Source organism: Rhynchophorus ferrugineus, unplaced genomic scaffold, assembly GCF_030347505.1.
Source record: "Rhynchophorus ferrugineus isolate W39M unplaced genomic scaffold, kcgeb_rfMv2 rfM3, whole genome shotgun sequence".
Lineage (NCBI taxonomy): Eukaryota > Metazoa > Arthropoda > Insecta > Coleoptera > Curculionidae > Rhynchophorus > Rhynchophorus ferrugineus.
In genome coordinates this window covers 2,393,952-2,415,400 of record NW_027472582.1, presented here as the reverse complement: position 1 = coordinate 2,415,400, position 21,449 = coordinate 2,393,952, and the positions used below count along the sequence as shown (strand labels likewise).

The window sequence follows — 21,449 nt, the reverse complement described above, 5'->3', positions numbered from 1 at the left end:
GGTAAGTTAATAAGGGCACTGCTGGCATAAAATTAACAAAACAGTAACTTTTTGTTGAGGTATTGCCACCTCGCATGGGTTGTAAACATGATCATTCTTAAGAAAATGAATCTAAAAACTACACCAAAAATTTTTGATTTCAAACTCTTAATAAAAATAGTTTTTTAGCTTTTAACTTCCACGAATAAGGACAGCTAGTCATGGTCGAAATTCGACCACAATTTATAAAGTTAATCATGTTTATCTTATAGTAATATAGTGTGTTGATATTGCTAAAACTTTTTTTTATAATATTTTCAATACGAGATCAAGAATATTTGATATATAATATTAATTACATTAACCCTGTAGGTATATTAAAATATATGCCAACTATCTGAAGAGCTAACACTCGCCAATCATGTTTAAATGGCATTTAGTTAAACTAAAACTAATTTTCATTAAGTTTCAATAATCAACAGAGTACGAATAACTTTAAATTACTACAGCACTGAATATTATAACATATAATAGTATTATCAGAAAGATTTTCAGAACTGCTTCAAATTTACAGCATATCATATACGTATAGTCGATTCAAAGTTATTTTGTACATACGTCATCTAGATTTGTAACGTCAAATCGTCGCAGTATTGCCGCGTCAGCTCTGAGTTTTTGTTCAGTTGGGCTTTGATATACAACAAAATTCTAATATAAAACAATAATTGAACAGAAATGTTATCGAAGTGTTAACAATATAATACATCTAATATCTACAGTTAATTATACAGCCATAATAGTTTATAGGTTGGTGTTATAAACTCTTACACTATTGATTTCAAGAATTTTACATACGTGTGACAACCGAAGGACTTTGACAGGCTCACCGTTTACGCGTTCGAACTAATCAGATACCAGGGTATCTCTTTTTAACTGGAATATAAGGAGATGGAAAATATTGTCTGTTGGCAATATATTAAACATCTTGATGACGTATGTACAAGAAAACTTTGAATAGACTATATATACATGATTCTTATTTACCCTTATATTATAATCATAGACATGCAATATTAAATGAAGTAATACATATTTGCATTTTAGTTTGAACAATAACGAACAAAACTGGGCACTTTATTTTTTATAATATAGAAATTATGTTAACGTGATGTATTTATAATCATTAAATGAACAATTTACTTCTTAAAAGGTAGGTCCCTAACGTAAACAAGTAAAATCATAGATAAAAGGTCTACATCTTAAAATTTCTCAGTTGCTGCTGTCCAAAATATTTATCAAATTACTGTTAATAACTAATAATTTCTTCGATTTCTCCCCTGTGTTCCATTCGGGCAAATTATGTAGTCAGTTTCATTTTATCTACATACTTTCATTGCTTCTTTTATTTATTTATATAATTTGTATGTTTTATATATATTTTTTGCCTAAAATATATATTATAATATAGAATATTAACTGGCTTATTTCATAAAATAATAATTACTTCTCTGATTTTTAAATATAACTGCAGCGATCTTTACTTATTTTTGCCACTATTAAATCCTTAAAACAGTAGCAGTAATTTTTTTTGTCACAACATATATTTATTTCAAACTAACATTTTATGTAATATTCTAGAATCTTACCATTATATATAGATATATATAGATAGCTCCTATATATATATATATATATATATATATATATATATATAAAAGAGAAATCAAAACATCCATTTTAACTCTTCTTGTAGAAACTAATGTTTGTATTACTTGCTATATTTATTTACTAATTAAACCTGAAATACACTAGCAGTTAATGGCAATAAAATATCGAAAAATCTTAATTTTACTATTACCTCTAATGCAATAATATGGTATTTCTCCATAGCCTTATGAATTACTACCAGTTCCTAAACAAGAACAATTCGTCTTAACTGTTCTGAATTCACCAGATATCAATTTAAATGACGTTCATTAAATTAAAAATTGATTGACTGATTGATTGATATTATAAGTCTGAAAAAGTTGCTTACGAAAATCCAAATGCTTTGTGAACAGACCACAGACGATTATTGTTATTGTCCAATTTTGTTAATCCATATTAGGCTAAAATTTTCGATATGTCGTCTTCAATTTGTTTTTCTTATAAATAATGTGAAATGTGACTTTATATGTATTTTAACTCACTCACTTTCCATGTTAATATCGTTTCAAGCACTACCAAATTTATATTGCAACGTAAAATTGCAAGTCTTTAGTCAGTTTATAAGGTCGGATATGTTCCTCTGCATACTATAAGAGCTTTTCCTTGTATTTTTTACTTAAAGGTGGTTTTTGTAATACTTTATGTCTTCTTAAGTTCATAATTAATTAATGCAGATTATATTAGAAATGTGAGAGAAAAGAAGAGAAATGTGATAAAAGAAAAATGAGTGAACTAAATATCTATTGTATATACTCATGTAACATTCTTGAGACTACTTATTTCATAAAATAGCAAGAGTTATATCAAAATAATCCAAAATATTTACCACGAACTTTATACAGAATTTATATTAAAATTAACCAAATGCCTTACATGTTCGATTTCTAATATCGAGTTATTCGAAAGATTAATATGAGGGAGTGGCTTGTACGTCAATCTACTAAAATGTGGCTAAAGAACCCCTATAAATAACGATACCACAAGGGTTACCGAAGACATTGGAGTCTTCCAATAAAACTCAAATTTTCCACAGAACAAAAGGCAGTTAGTTACCCACAACGAAACCAAATCCTATTTTCGAACTTCGGCAAAGGGCAATTATAGCGAATTAAAGCCGGTCGCAAAGGACACAAAGGTGAAAATGATTTATTATTGTCGTTTAGATTTTTTTAAAACTCGCGACAATGCTTAATAATGGCTTCTTGCATTGTTCACAATGAATAGGCGGATTGACTTTTTAACGCGAAAGAAAAATATCGCACATACTGTTTTCAATTTTGTTTTTACACTGTTGCTATACTAATAAAAATATGTGAGAAAAACAGACCAATTAGGTAGACAATGGATAGGTCGTTGACTTTATTTCCAGAATATTTTTTCTCTTGGTGTCTTAAGCAAATTTGTTTCATATAGAAAATACAAAAAATGCTGCAGGAGTTCGGACTTAGTTGTTATTTATAGTAACTAGTGTAAAATAGCAAAGCATATGTCTTGTTCAGTTCTGCATATGTTATGTATTCATAATTCGATAATTTGTTTAGAATTGAGCCTCATAGAAGAATAATACATAAGATAATTTTACAAACTGAAATAATAGTTTCAACAAAACACTTAGATCATCTTGATAAACTACTGTAATTAGAAAATTTATTGGACTCTAAACTCTGACCAAAAAAAAAAGAACATGGATATTAAATCGACAAGTATATTTAACAGGATATATTGCTCTTACCCTTTTCCAATAAACCAATATTAACGAGATTACCGTTCAGCCACAGTCATCAAAAAGTAATCAATTTTAGTTTTCGGATATTTTATAGCTTGCAATTAGTAGTTAAACTTAGTTCATTGGAAACTAAATGTAATTTAAACTCGATGTTTTAAAATTTTATATCTAAAGGAAATACTTTTGTCCATGAACGATGTGACTTTTCTTCTATAAAGAAAGTGTTCCACATTTGTTACGGGAACGTTTTACTGTTTGTAATTCATTTGTCCTTTTGATGAAAGTAAAAATTGACCTCTTTTCGCTGGGCTGGAAAAGTACGTCATTTTTCACGGAGGAAATGCTAGAGTTGGCATAAGTGGCATATTGTAGCAGTGGCGTTGCGAAATGAGCTGTAAAAAGCATGGAAGCTTGAGCAACCTTACATTAAACTTGACAAATGTTCCATTCCTTCGCAAAGATATTTTTTCAATAGTAAAATATTCCCGACATTTATGACTGAGTAATATACTTGTATAACATACAAAATGGCATCATATGTTATAACAATTTCTAGGAAAAAAAAATATATATATATATATATATATATATGTAGTTGTATATATATACTGTATACCCAGGGGGCAAAATAAAGTTTAAAACAATAGTAAATAACTTAAAATCTCAAATAAATAAAACAGAGGTCAATATAAAAGATATAGCAATTACTTACTCAATAAATTACAAAATAAATATTGTAAATAAGCGTGTGAAATCTTGATGTTCGAGGTGGTTGGGTAATAATTCTGCAAACATAATAAAAACGTACCTGAGCAACCAATTTCCAATAACAAGGATGAAATTAAAATATTATTGAAACATTGCTTAGATAGATACTTCTATTGACAGGTAACTAAAATATAATAGCACCTGCAGTCAATATACTGGCAGCTCTAACAGTATAGATGAATTGATATATCGACAAGTACTGGTAATGGATGGTATTGATAATTTCAGTAAAAGACGATTGCATTGGTAGGCAATAAAAATGATAGAGTAACCAGAATGGTTTGCAATAATCTTAGTCAACAGTAGTCAATAATTGACCGTCAATCATTATAGAACAGGCAATAATGGTTACTGATAGTAAAGATAAACTATGTTAGGATGAAGTATGAAATCTACACACGCTACGAAGGGAAAATAACGCTCAACGTACGAGCCCTAACCTGTACTCTAACACCAACAATAATGGCGTGCAATGGGATCAAGGAAAGTAACACACGGGATCTGTTGTCACTGAGGTTAGTAGGCCTCTCTAGGATAAGCTAAAGTCTAAAATTAAATAACTAAATGAACAGTACTGTTACCAGTGGACTCACTTCTCCAACTCAAGCTATGATGGACGTTTAATGCGTAAGGGGGAAAGCTAAAAGCAACATGATTGATACGCTGCCACCAAAAGCCAACAGAAACAACTTTCGGTGGCGCTTTTGTATGCTTCAACATATCCATAGATCATAACTACAAGTCAGTAACTTTAGCCATTTTGACGTTAGTTTCTAAATTGTATAATAGTTATAATTTGTATGCGACAATTGCAACCACAAAACTATTATATTTGATTTGCCACAATCCAAGAATTATGGAGAATATACGACGATTCGAAGAAATAATAAAATAGAGTAGAATAAAAGGTATAACAATGTGTGGATAAATAAATAAACAAGTAGAACATAATGAATAGGGAATAATAAGTACAAAATGATCAACAGAGAATTATAAGTGAAGAATAACAAATGCATAATAACAAATAGAATATAAGAAATGAACACTAATAAATACAAAATAATAAATGATAAATAAAAAGGCAAGGGAATAACTGGAATACGTTGTGAACAAACTCACCATTTGATGAAACTCAGCTTAGATGGTACAAAACATAATAAAATAAACTGAACCAAAAGAATGTAGTTAGTCTGGCCGTCACGTCATTAGAAATAGACTTTTAAGAATACAACCCCCGAAGAAAAATCAACAATCTTGTCATTCATGGTAATTATTTCTGTTGATAACTTTCCACAACGGTGACAAATCATACAATTAAAGAGAATCGGAAATCCTGCCTAGTTCCTACGTTATCGTTCAAACATTTTTTATAGAACACTTGAACCAAAAATTAAAAGGTTGAACGAAGTAATATCTAATAAATCTAGCATATATAAGAAAATTCATTGAGGATATTGTGTGTTATAACCAATGAACATTATTGCTATATATTAATATAATTTAATATTAAGACAAATAACGTACTACCACCAACAAATGATTATTTACAAACGTGTATATAAAAAGAATCATTTTAGGAGAAATTACTCGGCCTTTCTAAATGTAACGTGGAAGTGGTATCTATCTTTGCCATAGTATTTCGCCGCATAGAGAAGCTAGAATGTTGTGAACAACTTTGCCTCTATTTTTCAAAAGGACCCATATCAGGCTTAATGGCTCTTTTAGGTTGACTGAAAAGAAGTAGGTCTTTCAGTTTTTTTCTATTACTATTGGCGCAATATATTTCCGAAAAAGCGGACAAGAAACTTGGGTTAAAGTGATATAGTATACAAGTACTAAGTGGATATTTAATTAATGTTTGTTTGAACGCAATGACTGTATACACATTTATTATTTATAATTACTTTTTATTAATTATAATTTAGCCATTCGAACTATCAGAAATAATTATACTTTATGCGAAGTTAACAAGGACTGTGATTAAAATGCGAGGGCTTTTTTGAGAACATTTTTTCTTTTGTTTCTTGTGTTTTTCAAGCAATTTTATTTATTTAAATTTTAAATATTAATAACAGGTCAATTGAAAAGTCCCCGGCCTGACACGTAGATGGCGCTACTAGAATTAATTTCATATGTTTTTTAGTTAACCCTAACCCTCAAAAGATCCGTATATAAATTTGACAACTGTATGATCATTGGTTCGTGAATTATAGCATTTTAAGTGAAGAAACTTTTGTTATACTGAAAAAAATGGATAACATGAAAAATAATGGTGAACGCAGTGGAGGCCCAAAAGAGGTTGTTACAGACGAAAACCAAAAAAAAAAGCACAAAATGATTTTGTATTATCGTAAATTGAAACTGAATGGAATAGCAGACACTGTAAAGATATCAACTGAAAGTGTTCATTATATCATTCACGAATATTTGGGTATGAGAAAGTTCTGTGCAAAGTGGGTGCCGCGTGAGCTCACTTTTGACCAAAAACAACTAGTTGATGATTCGGAGCAGTGTTTGAAGATGATCAAGCGTAATGAAACCGAGTTTTTGCATCGATATATGACAATGGATGAAACATAGCTGCATCGTGTCACTTCCGAGTCCAATTGACAGTCATCCGAGTGGACTGCACACGACGAACCCGCTGCAAAGCGTGGGAAAATGCAACAGTCGGCTGCCAAGGTTATAGCGCTTATATTTTGGGATGCGCATGGAATTATTTTCGTTAACTACCTTGAAAAAGGGAGGACTATCAACAGCGACTATCACATAGCATTATTGGACCGTTTGAAGAACTCCAAAAACGGCCGTATTTAAAGAAAAAGAAAGTGCTGCTTTATCAGGGCAATACACCGTGTTACAAGTCATTGAAAACGATGGCAAAAATCCATGAATTGGGCTTTGAATTGCTTCCTCATTCACCGTATTATCTAGATCTGGCCCCTAGCGACTATTTCCTGTTCTCATATCTCAAAAGAATGCTATCTGAGAAGAAATTTTCGTCGAATGAAGAGGTGATCGCCGAAACTGAGACCTATTTTGAAACAAAAGGCAAATCGTACTACAAAAATGGTAAAAGTTGGAGGGTCGCTATAATTAGTACATCACCATTGAAGGGAATTATGTTGAATAAAAAAAGGCAGGGGAATTTTCAGTTGACCAGGAGGAGAAGGAATTTAGGAGTAATAAAAATATCAAAACATAAATAGAGACTGTTTCTAAAGAACTAAAAAGTTTCTGCAGAATTAGCACATTCGTTCATGGGTCGTTAAGCCATCACCATTTAGTAGCCATCAAATATTAGCCACTCACAATCATATCGTATAGTCTTAATCAAATATTGAATCTAATATGCAAGTAAACTTGAATAACAAATTTGTTTTCTCCTTCACATCAATTTCATCCAATTACAGGTAACTGTTTTGAAATCCTTAAGATAGATACGTTCTTTGTTGCCAGAATTCTAAACTTTCTTTGTCATGCACGTGGATTTATAGTTTATAGCCACGCCGATGTACCACCAAGTTTAAGTCCAATATAAGTTCTCAGGTAGTTAGAAAAATCTCGCGACAGTCGCAAACTTCGAAATAAACGACACTTTAACAAACTTCGTCGGGCATAATTTTCCCCCTCGCACTTTGTCTCGAATAAATTTCGATTCCGACTGCATTTGTTCAGCAACAGCATATAAAATTATCGTCCAAAGCACTGCATTATGCATGATAGCGAGCCCGAGTCGAAAGAGGTGAATTCAAGGATTGTGTGACTCGAATGCAAACAGTATTTACAGAAGAGCCGATGATGAATGGCATTTTTTTTTGTAAAAGTGAGACTAAAATTATTAAAATATTCAATTTCCATCAAATCTTATTTTGTAATTAAATTAATCAAATTAATTTACTTTAGTGATATTACATTACGTCAAAATATACTAACGGTTATATTTTTGTTACAGTACTTAAACATTTCCTCTTCTTGGGCTCTTCCTTCTTGAACTTGAACTCCTTCAACATGTCAGCAAAGGAATAAACACGTAAGTACATTTCGATCTAGCGACCCATGAATATTTAAAAACAAGGAAAAAACGGACTAAAACAAAACATACCCTATAAAAGAAACATCAAATTCGTATGCCGCCGACTACGATTTTCACAATCGTATAGTTTCAAATTTTCGTACAAAAAGTCTATCGGAGAAATCGAATAAGAGGTTATCAAAAGGAGGTACGGCGAACCTATAGAATAAAAGTAAATTGAATTTACAGTCTACCTGATGGAAGTACAAATAAAACTTTTTCCTTTTCCTAGAACACAGTGAAAATACGGAATTACATCACGAACGAATGTATGACTTTACTTTTTCTTATATAAAATGCTATTAAAACAATACAATACCAAGAATAAATGTAGTAGAAATGTACAGAAAGTTGTTTGCGTTGTCTGTTAATTACTTTATTCTGTGACGTTAAATTAATATTGAGGGAATTACGAGATTATACTTTCTATTGTTATATAATATAGGGGTTACCTATCTACTACATATGTAATTCAATAAAATAACTATGGCCATTAACAATGAATAAATGGTGCTAAAAATAGCATGGTTCATATCAATGATCTAAAATACGACTTAATTTATTCTTCAACAACCAGCTTAATCGCCAGATTTTGCTCCCTCCGATTGGTAGCTCTTCTCACACCCCACCAAACTATTTGGTGGAAGAAGATTTTAATGAGCAGCACTTCAGTTTTTATCGTGCGAACTTCCTCACCGTAGAGTTGGCCGTAGATATCCCAACAACAAAAGAAACAGAATTTGGAACATTTGTCAGCGACACAGTTTTCATGCAAGAGATGTACCTCTGCGTAAGGTTGCAGAAAATATGCAAGTGGCAGTCAACAAAATCTACAAATATTCTAGAGACTGGAAAAGACTAATTATATCACTTGATGGAGGCCGGATTCCTCAAGCATAATCGTTTAAATACTTCAGCGTCTATCTCGACGGTAGATTAAATTGCAAATATCATATTGGACAAAATGCAGAGCGGATCAGTGTCAAAAACAACTGTACTGCTTAGTCCGCATATACTCTAAACTTGACCTAAAATGAAAGATATTGTTTTACCAGTCAATCATAAAGCCTATTTATACCTATTGGATGCAAATAAGGTTACACTAAAACGTTTAAAAACCAGCTGTCCACGCTGACAAAATAAAATAGCAGGATTAATTACCGATTCATAATGCTATATTGCCGATATATTGCTACGTAAAGAGCTGCACGGTGAACTCAAATTCAAATAGGCTTACGAAGTTATCAAATATTAAAACATGAAACAAGGATAGTAAATTACAGCAAATCATAGAGCCGCCGGACAACCCGCAGGAAATCAGAAAATTGAAGCAAAACCAAACCACACGAACTTGCATAATGCATAATATATAAAGTGTTAATATCTTTTTTTACTCTTTTTGATTCCACATCTGGGCTTATGCTTCTAGGCAATAAGTATTTCTTATATCTATATTATATATATAGAAAATATTATCTTAATTAATTAGTCTTATTCTAAAGCTTATTCTATGTATGTCTATATATGTCCAGTAATCAGATCAGGTGGTGTTAAACATTTTAGTCTACGCACTTCACTATCACGTCGCATATTTAGCTGCTTAGCGAGTACGTTGGGATGCACTGACACTCTTTCGAAGTACTTCACACAAACACGTTGAATTATACTCATTATAGATTCTAGAGGAATATCGCGTTGTATCACTTTATTTGAAATATAGTACGGAGCATCAACAATGGAACGCTATACTTTATTTTGGAACCGTTGAATCATGGATATATTAGATTTGCTAGCTGTACCCCATAGTTAGATTCCATATGACCAAATAGGCTTGAGTATAGACTCACAAAGCAATACCTTGTTGTCTAATTATAACTTGGATTTGCGCCCGATGAGCCAATACATTTGATAATTGATTTTAAAAAAAAATTTTAAGTGTTTTGAGAAAATGTGGGCCTTCTCTTTATAGCATCTAGCCCAATTATTTTCGTTTGTTTTAATAGGTGGATTATAAGCTCTTTTGTTGCTTTCCACAACGAATAGTCTGTAGCCTCAGTTGGCATCAAATTCTCTAGGTATTCTTGAATGCCTTGGTTTTGTTCATTTTGGATGAATTCTTTCAGCTCTTTTATTGCCTCATTAAATTTTCTTTTATTCTCTTCAGTCCTTTATTGTTGCAAATTCCGTCGTAACTTTCTTACTTCTGCTATCTTTTTCTGTATTGTACGTGATATATTTTTTCTTGGATATGCATCACTGTTAGGAGTCGCGACATAGACTGCCTCTTGTATATTTTTTGAAAGGTTTATTGCTGCTATTTCTATATCAATTTCAGCTTATAATGGTAAGTTTAGAGAGATGTTTCGGTCTAAGTTTTCTCTAAATAATGGCCAGTTAGTTCTAGTATTGAACAAAAAAGGGGGTTTAAATTTGATGGTAATTTTTGAAGTGTTACTATTATTGGTGAGTGATCAGAAGACAGGTCAAAACATGATACTGCATGACACTTTTTTGTATCAATATTTTTTGTAATACAGAAGTCTATAATACCTGGTTTTTTATTTCTGTCTGAGGGAAAATATGTTGGTTCACCAGTAGAGATATATTGTAAATTATCTGTGTTAACATTGCATGAATGAATGATTGCATAATTAAGAATGAATAATACTAATGTGCACAATTTTTCATAATAAAATATTGAGTTTTCTTAGAGCTTCAAATATTAATCTACTGATTTAAATTTTTTCCGAAAGTTTTAAAACACAAATTAAATTGACAAAGTAGGCGTCAAAAGTAACAATGGATTCTTCCATTTTGTGATTTCTAAACCTTTAATGTTTTAATATAAAATTAATCAAAGTTGTTTTAAATTAAGAGGGGGAAATATAAGAAGTTTACGACTAAGTCTATTTTATGATTTTCCTAACTTTTTAACAACAAAGTACTGTATATAAAACTTTGGAGACTTTGAATAAGTTTTGTCCTTGAAATAAACTGAGATTGATTTGAATACATTTTGAAAAAATAATAGAATATTCAATATCATATCTCAATATAATACATATTCTTAGTGAGTTTTAATCTGTGATTATAATTTGTCGATATCATCATTAGCCATAAGCTGGTGCTCATAATCAAAGTACTTTTCCACTAAGCTACTAATTTTGTTCTAAGAAAACCGTTCTTTAGGTTTTTTAAATAGCCAGAAATCAAAGGGTGCATAATCAGATGAGTAGGGTGGTAGTGAAAACAACAAGGTTTGCTAGCTGACTATATATATTTTAAGTAAGCCAGGTTTTCAAACGAATGGACCCTCTCAAAATGTCGGTACAAACTTTTATATAACGAAATATTGTAATTTTATTTCAGTTTCCATGTATGTTCCCTGAGAAAATATGATAGATATCAACTTCCATGCATCAGAGACCAGCATCAAACGTAGCCGTTTCTGTATTCTGAAGGAAACAGTTTCCCCTTAAATCAATAGTTCCTTATATTAACTTTTTGAACATATGTGCATGAAACATTATTCAAAATATAGAATTATTTTGAATAGGCGCGTTTAAGTAAAGAACAATTTTAACCACTTTTTTAACCACTCTAGAATAAGTTAGAATAGTCTTCAGAATAAATTAGGGTAGATTTTACAATAACTTAGAATAGTGTCTAGAAATCAAATATTAATACATATTGTCCAGGGGCAGATTGTTGAAGTTCTAAGAGATTAACAAAAAAAAAATGACTGTAATGTCATCCCTTTACGAAGTCTTGTTCTACATCCAAGAATATAGATGCAGATACCTTTTATCTTGACAGGCTTCTTTAACTATAACTGTTATTGTATGTATTGAGCCAATTGTTGAATGTTTGATATTATATCCTAACTAGTAGGCTTTTTCTCTCCATATTAATATACGAAATTATTGCTTAAATATTTTTTTGAACTTGAATTTCTTAGTTTTTAATATGGGTTTTCCCTTACGATATAGTATGAAATTATTTTTCTTTGTATTTTATTTTGAGTATCTTAAGAGGTAAATTTAGGATTGCTTGACTATCTATACTATTTGACCCCTAAATACGAATTAAATTTTATTTCTAAACTAAAATATATTTCTTAAAGAAATTTACTCCTAAAGTATGCAATAAAAATATTGGTACTCAGTCATTTTACAACCTTAATATATCATATTTATTAATTCAAATTCTTCCACGATTTTTTATTGACTTTTGTGACTAAAAACATGTTTCAGGCTATTGTCAGCTCACAAAGACGTCAAAGATATAATAAATCAAAGCGCCTCGACAATACCGAGTTATCATTCTTGTGTTATCATGCATGAGACAAAAATATGCTTCGGGAGAAAGGCGAAACGATACTGTACCTTTTACGGAACGGTTTATTTCGCCAATTTTTTGTCGCTACTCCTTTTCTGGGGATAATTCAGCCGGGCATAGAACATTCTCTCCGTAGGTTGAGCGGCACAACGGCTTTTATGGTTTCCTCGCGTATAGTTCATCCTTTCATAAAAGCGCGAAAATTGAGAAAAGCGAATTAAACCTCAATAGAGCTCGTGTGAATTATAAAAGGTTTTTTTTTCTCTAACATCTTTCGATGTGGTCGTTATACACCAGTATTCATAAATTTATTTTGAAAAATGGGGCGTTTTCAAAATTGGGTTAATTTTTTTTGCAAATTTTACAATGTCTCCAAATTTTTTAATTTAAGTAAAATTTGACCAAATGATAATGACACAGAAGGCAGAGCACAATAAGCACTAAACAATTTTCGATGAGTTTGTATAGCGTTTACCAATTTTTCGGGCATAAGAAAGCAAAAGATGATGAAAATGACCAGGAACCTCAATTTATCTACAACTAGCGACCCGCCCCGCCTTCGCACGGGTGCAATGCTGATACTAAATTAAATACACTACAGAAAAAATATGAACGTTGTATATAAAAACATAGCGGCCCGCTCCGACTTTGCACGGGCATAAAATATATATGCCTATGTCACTCAATGAAAACATGATTAAAATCGATCCAGTATTTTTGGTTCATTCATTACTGCCCTTGGCCTGCACGCATTAAATTTGGAGTAAAACAATTCCTCTCCCCTATACTTATTATGAAGATTTCCTGCTATCTTTGGAATATCCAAATTCATACAATTTTTATTACATTACACATTTTTAAACGCAAATTTTAAATTTGTAATATCTCCGAAAATATTTGTTTAATTTACATGCTGTAAGGAACCATATTGATCTATATTAATTGCACACTGTATTTAAGGTACTTAATTCGATAAGGATTAATGCCGTATTGCTTAAAATAGCTTCGTAAATCAGCCATTTTCTCACGTAAAAAGTTAACAATAAAAATGGTTAATGTGGGTTATCCCTAAAAGATAAACATAAACCATCGCGGACTTTTTTGTAGACCTTTATATGGTGTACAATACTGTAGTACATTAATTTGATCTAACTCGTAGGGTTAGGCAGCGTTTTTGCTAATTGCTAAATAAGCCTAAAAAAATAGGTTAATTTACGACATCACGTTAGAAACCTCTAAAATTAGCAATGTTGCCTTAGTATATTATGCATGTATTATACATATAGACCTTCCTCTTGAATCACTCTATCTATTGAAAAAAACCGCATCAAAATCCGTTGCGTAGTTTTAAAGATTTAAGCGCACATATGGATATAGGGACAGAGAAGGCGACTTTGTTTTATACTATGTAGTGATGATCTGTGGGCTGTTACCTTTCCAACATGTTATAGTAGAGTTATTAAAGTTATTGGACTTTCTGTTAAGAAAAACTGAATATAGTTTTCTCAACTTACATTGGTTGAACAAAATTATATAACACTTGACATATACATAATAATTATACTCTATTCAAAGTTATTTTGTATATACGTCATCTGAATTTGTGACGTCAAAACGTCGCAATGTTTCCGCATCAACTCTGAGTTTTAGTTCAGTTTGTCTTTGACATACAACAAAATTCCAATCTAAGTAAAATAATTGAATGAAAATGTAATCAAATATAATTTATTTTAACATTATAGAACATCCAAAAACTACAGTTAATTATACAGCCACAATAGTTTATAGGTTAGAATTATAACCTCTTATCACTATTGCTTTCAAGAATTTTGCATACATCTTACAACCGGACGACTTTGACAGACTTATTCATTTACATGTTCGAACTAATTAGGCAGCATTGTATCTCTTTTTAACTAGAATAAAATGAGAAGGAAAATATTGTCTGATTCTAAAACGAATTTACAAATGGCGGCAGGCAATACATGAAACATCTTAATAACATATTTACAAAAAAACTTTGAATAGGCTATATATATATATATATATATATATATATATATGTATATAATAATTATATATGACAATTTTTCAGGAAATAGTGTTGTATCTGAACAATTGGCAATGGAATATTGTCCAATTATTGTATCAGAACATTTGCCAGTTGCTTCAATGATGTTGGAAATGAAAACATACTTCTCACTCTTTGCTCTAAAATTCTCCAAAATGTTTCAATTAAGTCTGAGGATTGTGCTGGCGAGGAGGATGTTTGGTAATATATTCTGATACCCCTCAAACAAAGACTGAATCTTTTTGATTGTATATATGTATCCACAGTAGAGCTAATTTATATCGATATTGAAGGAGTAACAAATTACGCGAAGACTTGTCAGTAAAACTTGAAAATTGTCGCTTGAGAGCGGCATGTATCCGAAATTTATAACAAATCAGAAAACAGCTCGGGCCAAACATTACGGGAGGTTAGGAAAGTAAGTTCTTGAGTAAGCCGGATTATGCATCTAGTATTTCCAAGTCAATGGCTTGGTCAGGTCAAGAAGAAGCGTACGAATTCGTACGAACTACTAAAACTCTGATACAAACGATACAATAAAAAAAAATTATAACCCTGATGGAATATATTCTAGATTTAACATCAGGATAATGCATTTATACATTTCCATCTTTCTGTTGATTTTAGTCACGTCCACATCTATTTTATCTCTAATTTAATGTTATAGTTAATGCAATGCAAATGAAAAATATTATCTCAATTATTCAGACAGTAAATAATAGCCAGTAGTTTTGTAAACTCGCGGAGATAGTAGTATCGGCAGTGGAAGCTTCGGCATGTAACACTAAATAACGTTTACTGTTACATTGAAGTCGTTATATTTCACAGTTGTGTAGATTATTTATCATGGAACTAATGATATGATTGTTCGTTGTTACCTAATACCCAGTCAGGGTACACGTGTAATAGTTTTAATACTGACTGATTGTATATAATTAAATATGATATTTACTAAGTCAGGCAAGGAAATAGTTTTGAAAATATGTTTGGTTATTAACATTCCAACAGGCATTAAGCCTTTTTTATTGTTCCTATTTTGTGAATGACACTTACGAAGTAACTTTGTTAGGTTACTCATCCTATTTTCCAACTTACTCAATATATCTGTCAATTTTTGATTGAATTTTATACATTTTCTTATTTTTAACATATTTGAGAAACCCTTATTGGTTCCAGTAGAATATTATATCAAATTAACAAATTAAAAATGATATACAATGACAGAATGCCTTACTTTGTACGAAAATACTACAAGAGTTTATTCTAAACTGACAAGACACTTTCATAAAATCATTCGGATATTCTTATAACGAAAAATCAATTGATTTCATCAATTCATCATTCAATTGAATCATATATAATATTTTATTTATTGATAAGGTACTATTAAACAATATAGAGCTAAAACTTATGAAATAGATAAACTAATTTTAAAAGACCCTTACAAGTACGTTTTTATCATGCACAGGTTGTTATTTATTATCAATTATGAAGACTTCAAATCACATATTCCTAAGATTTATAGTTTCCATTTTGAGTTAGAAAAAAAAAATACTGGCCATAGACCACATAGTCCTAAATCAACACCAAATAATACATTTTAGTTAAGTGTATGCAACTCAGTGGTTTTTAAAGTTCCATGATATGAGGGAGATATTTTATTGTTTAACTAACTAGTTTAATTTATTGTGTTTACATATTAGTCTACTTTTTACACAAAAGAATAGTTTGTATACCATAAAAATCACGTAAAGGAAAAATGAAGAAATATAAATTAACAAATAAAAAAGAAGTATATAATTTATGCAATAATACTACTAAAACTAAACTGGATCTGAAATAGCATTACTGTTATTGGACTTTAACGACTTTTTTTAAGATTATGATTACAAATCTTACAGGCATTGATTGTTTCATTGTTTGATTCATTGAATGGTAATATTTCTACTGAACTTTTTGATTATTTTTAGTTCAATTATTGATGAGTAGTATATAATATTATTGCCCAATGACAGATTAAAGCTTTTCTAACAATAAACCTTACATTATCCCCAAGTGTTCGAACCAGAACGTGGGTTCATTACTCGTTAAGAAAAACGATGTATTAGTGACAAGAAAAATAACGTTCATTTATTTGTTATTTCTTCTGGAATCATTAGACCTACGTCAATCTGGACGTCTAAATTGTAGCAATTTCCTACGCAATTCTTTGTTGTCTTCTGATATAAGCAATCATGAATTGGTAATGGGATATAAGCCATGACTCAATATATGTAGAATTTAGATTTTTGTATGTCTATAATTAATATATTATTTTAAAAACAATGCTGTATCATGAACATTATTTTAGAGCAACATTCACATATATTTTAATTATTTAAATTATATAACACAGCATGTATGCTAAATATACAATGTAAAATCACTTTGATTATCAAAACGGCTAACAACTATTTTGATAAAATTATGTTACGCAAATCTTACATTTGACATATTAGTTCTACAAAAAGTTGTGTAAAATCCACTGCTACATTTCTTTGTGTCAATTCTCAGATATATATTTCTATATTTGTGTTGTTATAAGATATATGTTGTATTATAATGCAGATCGAGGCAGTGGCAGTGGCCATCTTTTGATGAGAGAGACATATTTAAGAAGTTTACTGTGATATTCTGGTAAAAATACATTTTTATTTTAACAAAATGATGAAATGATTTAAAATGATCAGGACAATATTTTGCAGGTTATTCTGTACATGGAAAATAATAAGGTAATAATAAAAAATGTTAGCTTACTTTCATTCAAACAGCCTAAGGATTATAACATTCTCCACGATAGTTTTATGGTGTATTTAGTATTTTCTTTTATTCAAGGATAGTTTCAAATAGGGTAGAATTGGTGGGAAATTAATAGAAACAGCTAAAGAAAGTAACAAACAATCATCTTCATCTGTATATTTTAGTTAAATATAAATATAGAACTATCCCATATGTTAATTAGTTGTAATATTAGGCTAAATATTAAATGTTTCATTACATAGCTGTTTTAGCAACGCAATATGTTACAAAAAATAATTGAGAAATAGTATAATGAAAGGCAAAATTAATTAAATAGTGCATCCTTAGAAATATAGACATATTAGAGTAAGAACCAATGTTTGGCCATCACCACATTAAATATGATCCGTATATATGATACGAAGAAAAAAAAAGAAGAAGAAAATTAAAGATTTGCTGGCAAAAAAACCCCAATTACATATATAAATGATCATTGTTAGTGAGTGTATGTGAGTAGATGACAAGAAACTGACACAACCTTCTATGAGGCTTTAGAAATTGTGGAGGTGGCTGCTTGGACTATAATCTAAATTATCACTCCATTTCTTGAAGCTCGTGTGGACTCGGAAAAAATCAGTATTATCCAAACTAACCCAGACAAATTTAACAACCACAATGATACCAAGACGAAGTACCAAGAATATAAGTATTATGTTACCTGATTATAGCATATAGATCTATGGAGCAATGGTAAATTTTCAGTAATAAGCTGACAACTAAATCACTGTTACAGAAGCAATTGCCGAATAACTCGAAAAAGTTCAAATAAAACTAGATAACCATGGGAAATTTGTTTTGGGCTCTTAATATCGAAATTCACCCGCCCTATTCACCAAACATTCCGCCTTTCAAGCACCATTTGTTTGAATCATGAGTCATCATGGTTTGTGCGGGCGGCATTTCGATTATTCGAGCGCCTCAAAAGACGAGAAATGTTCTCAACTCATGAATCATAATGAAGATTAAAAATACAATCAATAAAGCTATATAAAATTTCAAAATGAATTTAGAATTCTTTTAAAATTACCTCTTTACCTTTCAGGTACTTTTACAAAAGTAAAGCCCCCCCAGAGCTAAATATATAACATCGTATTATTAAAAACGTCTTTGAAGAATATTAATTACGACAATGTCAATATTTGATCTGATTATTTTTGCGAGCAATATAAGTTTCCCTTCAGCGACATCGATCTACCTCCGGCATAATTTCTCGACAGTATTTAATAATAAATCTCAAGTTACATATAATTTTACAAATTATATTTTACTTTAGAACTCATAGGGGAGCCGACATAGATTGGTAGAATGAAAAAACTTCTTTCGCTCATTAACTTATTTCGTACTTTAACAGCTCTAACGAGTTTCAGTGTTCGTAACTTTCTCCGTAAGCATTATTACGTTGTTTTGAGAGTATTTCAGCTTATACACAACATATTCTCGATATTTTCAACTTAATCCCATCGAAAAAATAAAATTAAGTAATCCACTTAATGAAGTTCTTGAGCTCGGAAGTTTATTCATTAAAAATACATTTAAAAATTAATTGGTTATATAGTTTGAGAACATGTTAAGGTTTAAATTTACGAACAACAGCCATGAGCACACAGAGGCTGTTTCTTTTTTGTCCCTTGTTTAATTTTCATGAGACAAAGCTAATATTATTTTCGTCAGGTTTGCTTAAAATTTTAGTTTATCTTTAGAACTCTCTAGAGTTCTCTCATATGAAAGCATAATAATGTTAAATAATTACATACCTTTTCATACTACACAATTGTCGCGAACAGTGTCTTGTATTATATCTATAACAAAGAGAATTGTTACTTTAGAGCACTCAATATTTAAATATACATTTGAAGAAACAGTATATGGGTTCTAAAGGGATATCGCGCTGAATCAGTTTATTCGACAAGTAATTTGGAACATCGACGTTGACTCGCAACACTTTATTCGAGAACCTCTTGGAGATATCTCTGTTAGATTTTCTAGTAGTTCCCCACAGTTCACTACCATAGGTCCAAATGGACCTAACTATTGACTTATACAACAAAACTTTGTTATTTAATGATAATTTAGATTTACGCCCTACCAGCCAATACATTTGGTTTCGTTTAAGTCCAAGCTGTTTGCGTTTTGTTACTATATGTTGATATTTAACGTTATTTGCTTGCGGACGTTCATGATTATTCAGTTCTACTAAGGGACAGGATTGATATGCCACGTTTTCAACCACAATACGACTTTATTAAGATGAAGTTGGAGATTTCATGTGGCTGATACTGGATCCTCGTGTGATGATAAAACCGCTGTATCGTCAGAATATATTGAAACAGTAGTGTTACTTGAGGTCGCTAGGTCAGCTGTATACAATAGATATAACAATGGGCCAAGAACACTGCCCTGCGGAGCACCCGAATATATTGGGTGCAGGTCAGTGTATTCGTCACCCAGTTTGACAAGAAGAAACAATATAAAATAATTTAAATTTTTAAATGTTTTTCTAATTGTTATTAATTATTATTCATCATGTTGAACAACAAAATTCGGCAATCCACCACATCATTCAACTAATTTTTTAAATTTATTTCTTACATCCGTTCAGTCTATAAAATTATAAACTTATGCTATACTGTTTATCGATCATATGAAAAAAGATCTTTGTTATATTTACATTAATCTTTGCTTGCTTATTCTAATGTTTGCTGTCATATATGTATTCATAATGTTTTGTGTAATTAATTATATAAATATGTTTTTGTGCGCTAATATAATTTCTTTCTGATTTTCACTTTTATAATGTTTTCGTCTTAGATAACCTAAATTAATATCGATACATACTTAACATCAGAAATTACAAACTTTTTTTAAATTATAATGAGTTAAAATGACATCAGCCATCCATTAACACAATAGCACCAAAATTCTCAATATTTAAGAAGTATTTAAACAAATCAATGATATATATAAATCAAAGGTTCAAAAACAAAATTTAATCAATATACCAATACTACATTAAGATAACGACAACTTATTTACCGAAAACAAATCAAGTTAAACTTGTTTGCTTCTTATTCTTAGTAAACAACCTAATTATTTTATGAGCCCAGGTCCCTTCATAGAGCCTGTTATCTGGTGTACAGTATAAGAATAGGATAAATTGCCGGACCAAAACCAGTTTTAAGTGGCTTGTTTTGATTAAAACATTGTATTGAACATGAATACTTTAAACAGGTATAACAGACAGAAAAAGGAACAAGACGGTGATGCTAGATCAGTCACAACGCAACAAATCAATTCGGATGGTACCCAGGAAAGTGTTTATGAGCGACTGTACCGCCAAAGACGAATGCCCAGTCAAACTATTATTGATTTTGTTAGAGAGCAATATCAGCAGCGCAAGGAAAGGAGAAAGTTAGTATATAGAACTGATGTTCCAAGAGCAGATGAACCACTACGTAGAAAGTCATTTCTATCAAATACTATATCACCGGAAACACGCAATCCTCAACCAGGGACTCATTCAAATAAAAGAGAAGATTCGACAAAACAGAAAACCAGGGAATACTGTGAAGTGAGGCAGGAGATATCATCAACTGCATCAAATAATAGTGTCAAAAGTGAACAATTAGACTCAGAGCAAGCAGCATCATCTTCAACAGAAGAGAAACCAAAGACAGTGACGAAATCAGAAATGTATGATCACATTCGATTGTTGCTAGGTATGTTGAAAAATATTAAGTTAGAACTTAATAAACCTTACTATAAATACTACAGTAATTTATGAACAAACATAGAGATAACATATTTGTTGTTATTTGTATTTATTTGGACTTCATTATGTATATTGTTGTTAGATATGTTATGTTTAATGCTTGATGTTAAATATATTATTTTGTAGATAGTGTATATTATGTATAATAAATTATATAATATAGCGTATTATTACATTT

General features: G+C 30.7%; 1 protein-coding gene across 4 annotated transcripts in view; it reads left to right on the top strand.

Annotated features, from left to right (window-relative positions):
* Syt7 (Synaptotagmin 7) overlaps positions 1–21,449 on the top strand; it is an 870,553-nt gene that overhangs the window by 204,177 nt on the left and 644,927 nt on the right. For all 4 annotated transcript variants that reach the window (XM_076398165.1, XM_076398164.1, XM_076398167.1 and 1 more), the window contains one exon: positions 8,136–8,213. The gene's annotated coding sequence lies outside the window, so the exon portion shown is untranslated. The remainder of the gene's footprint in view (positions 1–8,135; positions 8,214–21,449) is intronic.